Below are 15008 nucleotides of genomic sequence, written 5' to 3'. Positions count from 1 at the left end.
GGGTGTAGTCTGACTTTTGCCCGAAATCATCTGGGATAGACTCCAGCAACTCCCCTCAACCCTTACGAAGATGCGAAAGATGAATGTGTGCATTTTTCAGTCCTCATCTAAATCCACTTTTCCTTGTTTTACCATCCCTATATCCCTTTTCTCATTGTTTATCCTCAGTCAATTATGCACATTTCCTATACATGTTTCTTTTAATAAGATGGATATGTTAGTATTCATCAATTCTTCAACACAGAATAAAATGAGGCAGCGGGTACAGAATAACGTCAATCCGCTTGAACACCCACAGGAAATGCTGGTCAGCGCCCTTGACAGTGGAGGGTGGAGGTGTGACCACACAGTGTTGAAATCCAATAAAGCTGCCATTATGCAGGGGCTGACAGGACGGCAAGATAATGCGACACAAAACAAAATAAATCAGGCTCACTCCCACGTGGTGCCCGTTTTCTCATTATACCCCTGGCAATTGCATAACAAATGGCCGGTGTCCTGCAGGTGGAACCATTACACTTGGTTGTCATATAGACATTTACATTTCCATCAATTTATCACACCATGTGTGGCAGCGTTATTGTACACTGTTTGGTTTGTGTCTTGTGTACATCTCAAAACAGGAGGAAATTGCTTTTGCTCTGTCGTTTCCCTTTATAGAGCAGCACTTTAGATGGGTCCTTTTTGTTGAACAGCAGCTATGGTAAATTGTTAAATATTCTGAGTTGTTTATCTTGTCGTGGCCTTGTATTTGCTTCTATTCTGATGATATGACCATACTTCAATAGTTTGGTTTAAGCACGAGTGATGATTATAGTCATTCATTTTGTAACGTATGGTAAAGTAAGTGATCTAAAATGAGATACTTGGCATTAACCATCCAATTTGTAATTAATGAATTGATTGTAAACCTGAACGATTTGTGGATCTATCACGTCATTTGTTTCCTTTTGCTTTTGGTGAAACAGTTAGCTGTTTCCTCTTGGCGGACATTATGCCTCCATTGCTTTCAAGCCATGAAATCACACAAAATATTAACTTTTCCTTGCTTTAATTAACATCATTTGATGAATTATGAAATTGTATTTCCGCAGCTCCCATCTTGATATATATTTCCCCCATATTAAAATATGGATTTTCTTCTTGCCAATGTTGCCACTATCTGGCAGGGTTATAGAGTAGGTTGTAAAACAGACGATCTACTATGCTTTCTGGCAAACAACATTCAAGTGTGATGATTCAAATCTTTCAAATGCTTATAAAGCATTACACTGATCTCGAACCGACTCCTCTGCTCCAATTGATGCATTTGGAAAGGCAGTTTTTCCCCCCTTGACATTACTATTGATAGCTGACTGATAAGATCCCATCAGGAAGTGAATGCAGGTGTCTGGATCAATGCTTCACTGTAGCCTTCTCAGTTAGAATATTGTACTGGTGTTTTTCAAACACAAAGTGGCAGCCACAGCTTTGCCAAAGCTTTCCAGCTAAAAAAAAAAAAACACTGACATTTTCCGTCTAGGGAAAAATTCATGTGTTCAGTTTCTACACTCGTATGTAACTGGGCATGTCCTTAAGACAACCGTGTATAGACTTTGAAAGGTAGTGAGCTTATCCTCAACATTTGCCAGTGGCAATTTTTTCCCCAATTTGGATTTAGATACATCTTGAATTACACTTCAAGGGTTAACACAGAGCAGTGTTGACAAAACGAGTTGTGTATGTGAAGTGATGGCAACAGGATTCTTCACCATGCATGCCTGCAAACAGGTTTTTGAAGATAACGCACAAGTTATTTTTTGGGGGACCTCAACAACACTATTGTCACTCCACATCCTTCTACTGACTGGATAAGAGTCCCCGCAATTTCACCCCCTTCCTGCCTCATGGCAGCAAAGCTGAATCGTGGCAATTTTTACACATTAGATTAGCTCTTACATGTTTGGCAAATGTTTCTTCAAAGCACGACTCATATTGAGCTTCAGGGTATGTAAAAGCAGTTTATTGTTGCACTAAAAGTGAGTATACATTTTTTACTTTATCTACATTTTTAACAGTTAATTTTTTAAGTATTTAAATCATGCAAAACAGCAGTTCATTGTTTTTGATGGAATTAGGTTGTAAGTATGTTACCACTAACTATATACTGACTTGTGCTTTATCTTTAAGGTTTCCTTACAATGCTTTCCCTTTTTATGACCTCTATCATGTATTTATTTTAACTTTTTATGATGGGGACTTTTATGTCCTCGTCAGTGGAAGTAAATTACAATTAAGGGCATAGGCACATTGACAAAGATCCAGTAAGACTCATTTCTGGAGCAAAATAGAGTGCATGGTTTTATTTTTTCTTCCCCAAGATCTTATCATCTTGCCTGTGACTGTGTTTTCTCTTTTGACCTTATTTGAATGCTGCGATAAGCATCCCTCTAGCTAAACTTGACCAAATTAGGTTTATTTGTTGTGTTTTAAGGGAATGATTAGTCACACTGAGCCGAAGAAGAGTGCACTCTAAAACAAAATAGTTCTCTGTTGGTGACTTCAATAATTTTTACCACATTTGTTTTGATTAGAAAAAAAAAAAACAAGTGGCTGTTGATTTTCTAATGTGAACACGTCTCCATCTAAATGTCATTTCAAATTGTTATAGGTACGAAGAATAGGATTTAAAACACACCTTTGAATCTAGATAAGCATAAGTCTGCAGCTCTCATGTTCTTGAGCAGGTTTTAGTCATTCATGTACAAGTGTAAGCAAAGCAAATTGGAAAGTGTGCAAACGGTCGGTGTGACTTTCCGCCATTCGTTCTTTTATATTCTAACTTAGCCAAAAGGAAAAACGGAAACTCATCTTCCATTTCCCTATTAATATTTGGCCATAAGAATGGGGAAATGGAACCTTCATCCATTGTTCCCTGATGGGGTATTTGCTCTATCATATCGTCTTAAAACCCAAGAGGCCCACAGTTTTGAAATTATATGACTAGTTGGCTATTGAATTGTTCTACCAGTGATAACACACATTTTAAAATCCCAAATATTTTCACCAAATAGAGCTGAAGGCCATAATAATATTCCACTTGCATGAAGCCTAAAAAATACCCCATGGGACTTCACCTCTTACCTTGCACTCTTGGAGTTATCTGGTGCCACGGCACGCAATGAGTAGATAAAAGAATCCTAAAGGGGAAACCATCCTGTTGGTAATCACATTTGTTTTCTTGGTGCACTGAGAAAGATTGATGTCTTATCTGTGGCCATGGATTTCAATTCTCTATGCTGCGATGTAGATAAACAATCATTCCGCTGTCTCCTGAGCATTTTAATTGTCTTCTCGTGCGCATGCTGATATGCAGCTGCTTGAGCCTATTAATGTGCTTTTTGACCATGGAGAAGAAAGAAAGTCTCTGCCAAGTGTCCTTCTTGTCTACTTTTTGGAGTTCTTCAATGTTAAACGTATGTTCTCTTACATCGTTGCAAAAAAAAAGTGTAGCTCAAGCAGAGATCAAACCAATGCGGTTACTCTCGTCTGGCTTGGACATCTGTTTTCTCCTTTCGTGGTTTTGCTTATTTGTCATTCATACATCAATATTGCATATTGTACTATTTTTAATGTCCCTAAATGGTGGCATTGTTTATCAGCATTTCATTTTCTGTTGGAGGTGGTGATGAATTGAGCCATTTTCGGTAGTGCAGGAGGAAATATGTCAAAACAACAATCATATACTCATTGGATACAATGAATATTGTGCAATGGAGACTGCTTAATGTCAGTAAGAAAGTGATGTGTTTATCTAATTCAGAGCTTAAATCAGCTATAAAATGTCTTGAATAATACAAAATAATTCAACTGTGATATATACCAATATTCACATAATGTTAAGATTGGTTCTTGTTACTTACAACCTTCAGGAGATAATTCCCTATGGAAGATGAGGATACAATGAATATTGTGCAATGGAGACTGCTTAAGGTCAGTAAGAAAGTGATGTGTTTATCTAATTCAGAGCTTAAATCAGCTATAAAATGTTTTGAATAATACAAAATACTTCAACTGTGATATATACCAATATTCACATAATGTTAAGATTGGTTCTTGTTACTTACAACCTTCAGGAGATAATTCCCTATAGAAGATGAATGGACGTTGTTGGCTGCTCCACATCAACGACATTCAACCTAGTGCGGTGAGTCATTATCTGCAAATATGTACATTTCGAGGCTCATTCCTCAGCCTTGGCTCTGAGGTGATGAGTACGTAAGTATTCGATAATTCTGCATCAGGATTACTTGCAGCAGCCTCCTTGCAAGGCTGATTTGGATCAGAAATCGTAGCCCAAAGACAGCCTTTCCTTCCTTAGTATTGTAATGTGCTGCTGCATATTTTGGTCCACCACATACCCCAGGGATGTCTTATTACTGTGATGTTGTTAGTATACCATTTGCGCTGTTGATAGAACAGATTTTTTTTGAATGTTGAAACATCTCTAAAGTAGAAGTGGAACAACCCTCTTTTTTGAATTTCACATGGTGTGGCACAGGGCACATACGTTGTCAAACTACCGCGTTGAGTACATAACTTATTATAATTGTATGAGCTTGCTGAGCCAGCACAACATTTACTAGATAAATATCAAATGCTGAAAAAAAAAATCTGCATTCCTAAGACATCCACTGCACGGAATGTTTTAGTAGGGACATTTATGTCTGATGTGGCAAGGTCGTACTGCATTGACATGCTGACATGAGTCGTTCTCAAGGTTCATCCTTTCATTGTAGAACATCTCAAATTCTGACAATCTCAATGTAGACCTTTTATTCAGTGACAATCTGCTACTGTTTTTCAAACTGTGCAATTTCTGCTATGTAAAACTGTTATTTGAGTATTTGATTCACTTCCTATTGGTGTCACAGTGGCATTTATTCAATCAAGTACAGGTAGAAACTAAAATGCTTTCAGTAGCAACATTTAAGTGATGATGTGGTTCCAATGATAAAGAAAATTGCAACTACCAACTGTTTCGGGCACATATTTTGTTCTTTTTATTTATTTTTTTAAAGTCAAGTCATTTTCTGTTTCCCATTGGCAGCTAATTGAGCCTTGTTTGATTATGGTGAGACAAAAGATGCCTCTTTATACCGAGTTGTCTGTTTTTGGTAGAGACAGGTGCTTGTCATACCAGATGGATGTGCATAGTCAAAGTGGAAACCAGCTGAGGGAGGCCATCAAATATCAAGCTTCTCAGGTGTTAAGTGTGTTCACCGGCTATTGCCAACTGTGTGTTCGCTGGGTGCTGAGCAGGTGGCCTTCTATGGATCTTTTAGAGTTTTTCTCAGTAAACAGCTGCCTCCTTCAACCAGAAAGAACACTGCAAAAGAGATGAGAGTCAATCAAAACATTGTGATCAGAAGGCCAAGAAGCTAATTAATACTTTCAAACTCTTTAAAGCACAGTAACCGTAAAGGCCACGTAGAGACCCTGTAGGTTTATCACAAAGAGCCAAATGTCTGGCTTAACACATGGGCTTCTGATATATAATTTAAAAACAACAAAACTATAGTCACCGAAATATTTGAGCTATTTGGTAGGGAGAAATGTGGTTCAAAATTAGTGAAACTGCAAACTTTCACTTGCATTTTAAGTTTGCCATCACTTGACTGACTGTGTGTCAACTAAGTGTCGACAAATTATCTCGGTCACCTTCCAGGTACACAGCTCCTCAATCTGAATTTTCAAATTCCCAGACTATTTAGATTCTTGTACACTCACAACAAGGGACAACATTGTGGTCCGTCCCCATTGCAAGGTCTTTGAGGCAATGTGCTGACAGGTTATGCTAATGTCCATCTGGTCTTGCTTTGCTTCAGACGTGTCTTTCAGTAGACGTCAAAATGTATCATTGCCCTGTGGGATTTGTGTAAAAGCCTGTACACCTAGACCCTTTATACTTAAACCATTTAATTTTAGTAATGTTTAAACAAGGTAATAATATTTGCTGAATATTTTGGTTAATCAATACTAGTTATTTCCAAGTATATGATGCAAGACCAGTTGACCACACTCCCTACTAATTGAGTTCTCTTGAGATAAATTCTAACTGCCAAAGATGCCTTAAAAATGTTTTGCATCACAACATTTCTGTAACTTGTACAACAGTCCATGAGTTTCAAAATACAACCCTTCCTCCAATTACCTGTTCTCGATCTACAAATAATGATACATGTAGTATGTCTCTATAAAATGAAAAGAGAATTGACTTTATTTTTAAGGCAAGCACTTCTACACCAATTTGCTTACATTGTATGCAAATGCTTTTCACACTCAAACGAAAAAAAATAAAGCAGGCACGGCAGTTCATGTGTTTTGGCCTTTGTTGTCATAAAAAAATAGATGTGAGATATCTCTAAGGACTTGAAATGTGTTTACTCTCCCAAGGATGAGGATGAAGCTGCAGCATCTGTGTAAACAAACCTGCAGTTCCTCCACACTTAAAGTTAGCTAGACATTTAAGGAACCCGCAGTAGAATAAAAACCTAACCCTTTCTCTACCACAAGCTTTATACCCTAAATCAAGCAAACCTGAACATAGTTGTATATAGAACAAAAAAAAATATGATTCCTAATTAATAACTTTTAAAAACCATTGTTGCCTTAGCCATTAGGCCCGAAACCTACATTAGTAAATTAAAACAAAATTACAGATTATGAATTGCTAACCTGTTCTGTGTTATCTAAATCGATAAAATACCTAATGTAGGTGCAAACTTGCTTTTTTCTCATGAGGTGGTCATTATCTTTGCATGTAAGCTCTCATAAACACCCTCATCTTGTTTATGCTAGGAGTATTAAAGATTGAAAATTGATCTTTCGCACCATACATCCAAGGTGATCGTTCAATCATTTTTTACTTCTTACAGCTACCATATGGTTGAGGCTAAGTGCCACCTGCCTTGGTACTAACCAGGGGAGGCTCTGAGGCCCCGACAGGTTTTGCTGCAATTAGAGTGAAAGTCTTAATGACATGCGTAATGGGCCGCTCGCTGTGTCCGTAAATGCACTGCATTGAACTATAGCTTTTGAGCAATGAAACCCTGTCAAAGTTGATGTATTACCTGCTGAAAACATATCAAATGCTCTCATGCATTGCATGATGTGCCTATTAAACTTAGAGTGGAATGTTTGGGTGAGTTGCACATCTTTGCACTTGCTAAGTATTGAGTTTTGATTTATTTATTAAAGGTACTGTACATATTAATGAACATATATATTTAAATATGTAGGAATTATAGTGAAAGGCTATTTTACATCTTTAGTCCCTTATATAGTAGGGGAGGAAGAGAGAAAAGACAAACGGGACACAAGACTAGAAAGCAGCATAGAGACGATGAGACATACACCAATAGCACAGATCTAGGCTGTGTTTTCCAGTTTTTAACATTTTAAAGTTATTATGGGAAATGCTACATGTTTTTGCATAGTTTGTGCTGTAAACAGTATGGTTTTATTTCAGCCAAATTATTATTATTATTTTTTTTAAGTGTGCTTGCATCTATACTTCATGTCACCTGGATTCGTATCCATTTAAACACGGTTGCATCCTGGTGTGTGAGCCAAATCGATAGTGCAGGCAAGTTGGCTGTCACTCAAGAGACTATCATTTCCATTGCATTAGTGTGTGTCAACTCCTTGGTGGGTTATCAGCGTCATATTGACAAATTGTATCTGAAACAACATTACTAAATGTCAAATCATAGAAGCTTTCTTTTCATAAACAGTTTCCTGTTGTCGACATGGCAAGGCTTCTTATCAACTTGTGTGCCATTACAACCACACAACCTAATTTTGTTAATATTCATTGACAGGAGCCAACATCTGGAAACTTACTGCCACAGATGGGTGTTGCATAGGAATGATGTGTTGTACTCTGTGTAATAAGAGATTTCTGGCTGGCTAATTGTGTGCATGGCTCATCACAGAAAGGTTTAATTGAGCATCACCGGTAAGATAAGCATGAGGCTTCGGCTAGTTCCTTTTGCTTAATTTCTACGTTATTATTGGCAGCACTGAACCTTTTTGATGGTGCCACACATTACTACGTTCTAAGTTCGCTGTTGGCTGTGCTGTGTTTCACCCCCATTTTGGTACGCTTTTCGGTAATGAAATACTCAGTTTTGGTCTACAAAGAGAGCTCACGGGAAGATAAGTGCCTTTGGCCGCTGGTAATGAAGTTTGGAATGATGCTGAAATATAGATAGAGGGGTGAAAGTGCTGTCCTGTGTACATCATGTTCTCACTGAGAAATGATCCTCTCAATATCAACCACACTGTTCATGGACCATTACACCATCCCGGAAAAGACAATCACACACAAACACGTTAATGTTCAGAGCTGAGATAATGTGAAAAAATAAATAAAACCAAGAAATGCCGTTGTGGGTTTTGCTTGGTTACATTTGCCCAAACATGCTTTGTTTCATCTGTGTGTGTTCTTTTCCATGCAGATGCATTTTGTGTCCTTGGAAAAAGTTACAGTAATGCCATATTGATTGGTTCTTAAATTGGTTTGATAAGAGCTTTGTCAAATCAGCTCTTTAAACAATCAAATTACAGCTTTTAGAACAATCGATTCTAGGTGGTTGGTGGCTTCAAATCTCACAGATGATGCTTGGGAGAGGGCCACAAACCTGACCCGAGTGCAACTACCTTCTTAAAAATAGCTTCTAATACATGTTGTACCGTTAGCAATCAGTTATTCTTAACATAACACCTTACAAAATATCCAACTGATTTTAGCTGGCTGTAATGTCTTTTTCTACAGTAGATAATGTGGGTTGCCATTGCCCGGGGTAAACCAAATATCTGCTCCTCCGAAACCCTGCCTCTAAAATGTAGGTCTCTTCTATCACTCTGGTATTCAGGGCTTTACCAAGCAATTATGTTAATCAAATTATTGTTCAACAGTTTTAAATGTGAATGTTTAAAACATATGTTGAAGCCAATCCAACAATTATCTGAACTGCTTATTCTCGCGAGTTTTGAGGGGCTGCTACAGCATATCCTGGCTGACTATAGGCAAGAAGCGATGTGCAAGCTGAGCTGGTTGCCAGCCAATCGCAAATGTCTTGAAGCAACTGAGATTAAATGGAATGCACTACTTGGCTGAGAATAGACACTGTTGATATGCTCTCAACATTTTGCTTGTTTCTGTAACAGACAGTTTACAGACTGTAGCAAAATTGTACGTATATAAAGTCCCTTTCCAGGTCTGAAATACTTTGGTATTTATTTACGACTTCAACATTTGACTTATTTCAGTTAAGTGCACTTTGCTGAGATTACTACCATTCTTAAAATCTGTGGTAATAGGTCTATTGCATCCATTTCTGTACCAGGATAGCATGTGTGAACAATACATTTGAGTATTCCTTTGTGAGTCACAACTTTGGTTGGAGAAATAGAGCCGCAGAGTGTAGGTGTTCACTGATAATTGCTTGAATTTTCTGGATGTTGAATGCTATTCTCGAGAGGTTTCCGACTGGTTGCCAAGTCAGCAAAAGGCGCCGATGAGATACTGCTTGCAACTCTCTTGGGCTTCTTAATTGGCTTTGTTATTGCCGACCAATGCAGGGTGGACGCAGCAAGCGAGAATCTGTGCTTTGGTAAAGAACGTACAGAGCTTTCCACTCTGACCCCTCTCCCAGGGGCAGGCCACAGCTGCTCTCACTGGCGAAGGTGACCTGAGTTTGAATTGCTCTTTGTAAAACTCTCGGTAAATCACACTCCCACCCGATACAGAAACATCTACCACTCCCTATTCCTCCTGCCTGTTGTTCATTTCATCTCCCCACTGGGATAATTTTACATCCAGTCATATATTTTTTATTCTTCTCTCATCCGTTAAGCTTCATGTTAAGAAAGATCTGCAATGTACTTTTCACATACCACATGCATTCTTCAGTAAATAATGTCAAAGGTTGAATTTGTTCTCTATTACAAAAGCCCTGTCCACTATGCACTGATTAAACCAACCACAAAGGTGAAAGCAGCAATCTAAAAATACCATTTAGCCATGCTAGAAACCTGATCATGTTTCAAGCAATATCTGTTCATTACAGATGCCCCATAAGTCCCCTTTAATGAGCTGTTAAACACCAAGTAATCAAATATCTGCAACATAAGCAGAGATGGGCTAAGGTGTAGGTTTTATCTGCTTGGAATTTAGGACACTGAGGTCACGGGGTGGTGGAGCATGGCCATTTTTGTAGAATAGACCAGGGGTGGCCAAGTCCGGTCCACGAGGGCCCCTACCCAGTCTGTTTTCCGTGTCTCCCTCCATCAACACACCTTGAATCAAATAATAGGGGATCGGTATGAAGCATTGGTACGGCTTGATTATTTGATTCAGGTGTGGTAGAGGAGGTATATATGGAAAACGGACTGGATAGGGGCTCTCAAAGACCAGACTTGGCCACCCCTGGAATAGACAATTGATTTTCAGGCCAAAGAGCCTTGAACCTTCTATTTTGCGTTAATTATAGACCTCACATTAGCACATCCTCATTCAAAAAAAGTCTATTAGATGTTTTGCACATTAGAAAACAGGAATAATGTGCCATGTCTGCACCAAAATTCTTTCTTTTACAGTATTGAACCAAGACGTAACTGAATGCGGCACTCTTATTCTGACAAAAGCTTTCAGTCTTTGTCTTGTGTTGCCAGCCTTAAGAGAGCCATAGACTAAAGAATCAATACCTGCTGTCACCAGAAGAATGAAATTCTGTTATGCAGCTTGAGCAAACCTTTTGAGTACGTTTTGAATACACATTTAAATGCAAATATTACAATGTAAATTATTGTAGTTGATTATGATGATTATTATTACAATTATTTTTCATTTTAATCATTATTGTATTTTATCTTATATACATTTTGGATTATAAATTAAGAAAATGTTAATAAATTCATTGAATTCAGATGAGCTAAAAACCAAAATACCCTCAGATTATAGTATCCCAATAACAATCAAACAATTGGACTTCTAGTACCCATGATGGCAGCCAATAAATTAAATGAGCCCCCTATAAAGGGTTATTATGTAAATGTGTCACATGACTTGTAAACACCACACATAATCATGGATGCAGGTATGAGTGGTTTAGCCTGCACTAATAGTGTCTTTAGGGGAGGTTAGTATGCAGATTGTTTGCATTCTCCTGCAGAGAAGGACATTAGCCAACTGTTTTCTATCCCCTCTGAAACGCTTCTTTGTATCCCTGACCTTGTTTACATTGGTAATTCATTTCAGGTTTTTTCTTTGAATATTAGAAAAAGCCACAAAGCTTCAAGCCTGCCCCCATTCATTTTTTCGGGTGTGTGGGTATATCCTTTATTTATTTATTAATTCTCTTACCAAACTAACATTCTTTCATCTGCTGTCATACACGGCTACGGGACTTAAAACGTTGTGCTTGAAAAGTGAAATAATAATGTGACATGAATTTTGTGGTTCAATACTTTTGTACTTGAGTGAACGTCTTGTTTAAAAATAATAACGTTGTTTTTTTAATGATTCGTTGTTGTGTTTTGTAAAATAGAGCAGGAGAGTTCATCCTCTGATCACAATCAGCCAATTTGTTTTCCTCCTGACAATAGCTGGTCATTGTCAACTGTGGATCACAACAATGGAAATTTCTGCAAAATAAATGCAAATGAAGCATTAGTCATTAACTGACCTACATAGTTATTTTAATAATAGTTCATTTTGCCTTACTTTGATTGAGTTCCTGTTTTTTTTATGTGAAAACGCTTAACATGGCTATTCTTCATTTTAAAAATGGCAGTCTTGATTTGGAATCAAGAAAATAAAACCATATATTAATTGATATACCTCCTATATAACCATATTATTTGAAGTGGATGTAAGTGGCGCAGTATTTCCTATACAGTGACAAATTCAAGTATGAACCATTGATAGTAAATGGGGGAAAGATGCATTACAGCGTGTGTGCCTATTGATTAGTCCACTGCAAATATTCCATTTTGAAGCAGAGTCAGCTAACATGTTTTTAAATTATGTAAGCTACCATCTTTTTAATAGATGTGGGTATCACGTGACTTGTCTTGTATACACTGCTGTACTAGTAGGAAAAGAAGCAGCCAAAATTAATGTTGTCAGCTTAAAGCCTTCTGAATTGTTCTTCCACTGCTTTTGACTAATACCACATCGTAACGCTCATTAGTATTTCAGAGATATTTTTTATGCCCATTTAAAAAAAAAGAATAATGTAAAATTATTGACTATTGACTATTGACATTATAGGATACCTCACTAGTAACACCTTTTTCATAACAGTTCACACTGAGAATTTCAAAAGAGGAAATGTCAAGTACATGTCGAGTCAATTAAACATCTCATGAAGCCTCTCAATAGGATTGCTGCTGGTCACCTTTCTCACTCAATGTTCTCACTTTTTTCCATTTCATTATAATAGTGGAAAAACTACTTGTCATCTAGTACTGGACCTTCTATGATGATGGTAAAAGATATATAGCTAAGTGTGTTGAGTACCAGCTGCCTGTATTATTCCCTTCATTGAGAAGATGGCCAAAATTCTACATGGCCAGGTCCGAGTGATAGCTCTTGGCTGGAGCGCTACACTTCACTCGATGGCTTGCTAGAGCTGTTCCAGAGCATCGTGGGTGACTAATACACCACATTGCTCACAATGCTGGTGATTACTTATCTATTGATCACAGCTGGCATTGTTCAGATGAATGCATTTAAAGTGTGACAAGTGCTTTAACAACCCTTGAACCTAATGATCCTTAACATACAGAGTCCATGTTAAATAATGTTCTTTCGCTGCCACCCTAGCAACGGAGGCGTCGATGTTGATTGGTTGTCTTTAGAGCACAAGACCTATGGCCACAATTATATGTAACCACTTCTAGTTGCAGCAGGTGATGTGTAATAAATACTATTAAGGCCTGTGGAGATCCTTTGAATACATCCTTGCCCTTCTCTTCCAGCTTGACAGTGAAAGAGCAATGAATTCCCAGAGATAGTGGCACACTGCTTCTACTGCCTTTTACTTAAGCTGCTCAAGGGATTCACTTGCACACTCTGTGTGTACACACACCCACACATCACACCCCATAACACAGTGCCAGCCTTTTTATTGTTCATGCCAGGCAGGGGATAAACTATAGCCGAGTGTTGCAGGCAGCTCCAACGCATGAAAATCGAGCATACCTCAAGACGGCAGTTTTCTTCTTTCTCCCGTTAAGCCTTTGAACAGTCAAAGCCCATATTCTACTGGCTTAATTTTTGGTACAACTTCATCTCAGATGTATCTCATGTAGTAGCCTATGGCCAGCCAAGTCAGTGAATTTCTATGCGTCATGAGTGGAAGAAGTATAAGGCCTAATAGCTGTGACTTCTCTTTTAAGGCATTTTGAAATGTGGTGGTGTTTGGGGAAATATTCCTCCAGATGGTTTGATGAATTAAGCTGCAATAGGAAATTTATTTGGCATTGCACAGTTTTGCTCTTTGAAAATAACAACAGAAAAATGTAGACAGGAATGTGTGAACCTTATTGGTAACATATGAAAGTCAAACAACATAGAATGTTGTAAATTTTACTTTTGGGATAGATTCATGGATGGTAGAATGGATGAATAGAACTATTGGGGTTTATTTTTTATTTTGTCAATACAACCCTGGAAGTAGATGTAAGCTGTGGTATGTCTATCAAAGAAAATAGTGTTAACCAAATCTCCTGCTGAACAAGACCATTTGCCTTCTCCACTCATTTGCTGGGATGATTTCCTGCTGAAAATCAATGATTCCCTCAGTTTCTCAAAAGTAGCTGCTTGGGTTAAGTTGCATTAGTTCCCCCACTGGCAATGATTTCAATCAGGAGGTGTTTAAGTTCCTATTTTCCCAAATGTGAGCCAAATGATATTACATGAGATTAAATTAAAATGCTCTGGACATTGAAGAGGATTAGAAATAACTCGCCTACCAGAACTAGTGCAGCCATTGATTAAACAGGTATAATCAACCAACATTTGACTTTTATTCTAACAAAACTTCAAAGTACTGCAGTGTTGGAAAAAAATAGTACTGTAGTTGTACTCAGCCAATGCGTGCACATCCACTTACTCTTGTTGACCTTCACTGAATGCAGCCATGCATTTGCAATGCTTGCACATTCTAGAGATGGGAAATGAATGAGGGCTGGGAGTAGAACCAACAATTTACAGACAAGACTGCGGTGAGTGTGTGGTGAAAAGCTGATGTAGAACTCCGACGAATTCCTTTGATTCCTGAATTCCAAACCTGAATAGTGCTGACCATCATGCTATGAAGATAGAAATAAAATAAATAATACATCATTTGGCTGTAAGCAACAATAATTCTGCATTGATCCATTCTGTTAGCAATTATTTATCAATCCCCTCTGTCACTTGTTTGTCTTGGTCGCCAGTTGGGTGGCAGTTGACGTCACAGTAGTTTAACAACAAGGAATAAATCATCCAAAAAGATTGCATAGCAAAATTGTACCTTTTTAAATCAATTTGGCATTTTTTGTGGCCCATGTGCTATGGCTTGTATCATTGTTTCTGGCCTATTTGTTGTACTGTGTCAAAATAACTATTGTAGAGATTAAAACAACAAAACAGAACTTTTGTGCAACTCCACAAGGCACTGTGTAAACTACTGTGTCATAACAAATATAGCTGTTAAGTGTTATCAGCTATGCCCATATTTATTCAAATATGACTCCCTCAAGATTAATCTTTACCATGTCCTGCATGTGTCTGCTGGTGAATGTTTGATGTGTCTTTATAGTTTGTTATATTCCCTCGTCGCTGAGTTGACAGGAGCTGTGAAATTCAACTTGCAAGGATGCATTTGGACAAGGATTAGCATTTGCCTAAACTGGTGAACTTTCTAAGAGACAGATGTGGTTTTGACGATAAATGATTTGGATTTGCTGTATAG

At 37.9% G+C, this 15008-nt stretch overlaps 1 protein-coding gene across 5 annotated transcripts in view; it reads left to right on the top strand.

Annotated features, from left to right (window-relative positions):
• Positions 1-15008, top strand: part of unc5a (unc-5 netrin receptor A) — a 111453-nt gene that overhangs the window by 13014 nt on the left and 83431 nt on the right. The window contains exons 2-3 of one of the 5 annotated variants that reach the window (XM_077733608.1): positions 3912-3972; positions 4116-4186. The exons of the other annotated variants lie outside the window; for them this stretch is intronic. The gene's annotated coding sequence lies outside the window, so the exon portion shown is untranslated. The remainder of the gene's footprint in view (positions 1-3911; positions 3973-4115; positions 4187-15008) is intronic. 5 annotated transcript variants of the gene reach the window in all.

This window comes from Stigmatopora nigra, chromosome 14 (genome assembly GCF_051989575.1).
Source record: "Stigmatopora nigra isolate UIUO_SnigA chromosome 14, RoL_Snig_1.1, whole genome shotgun sequence".
NCBI lineage: Eukaryota > Metazoa > Chordata > Actinopteri > Syngnathiformes > Syngnathidae > Stigmatopora > Stigmatopora nigra.
The sequence above is the reverse complement of the archived record's forward strand: the minus strand, read 5'-3'. Positions and strand labels throughout refer to the sequence as shown.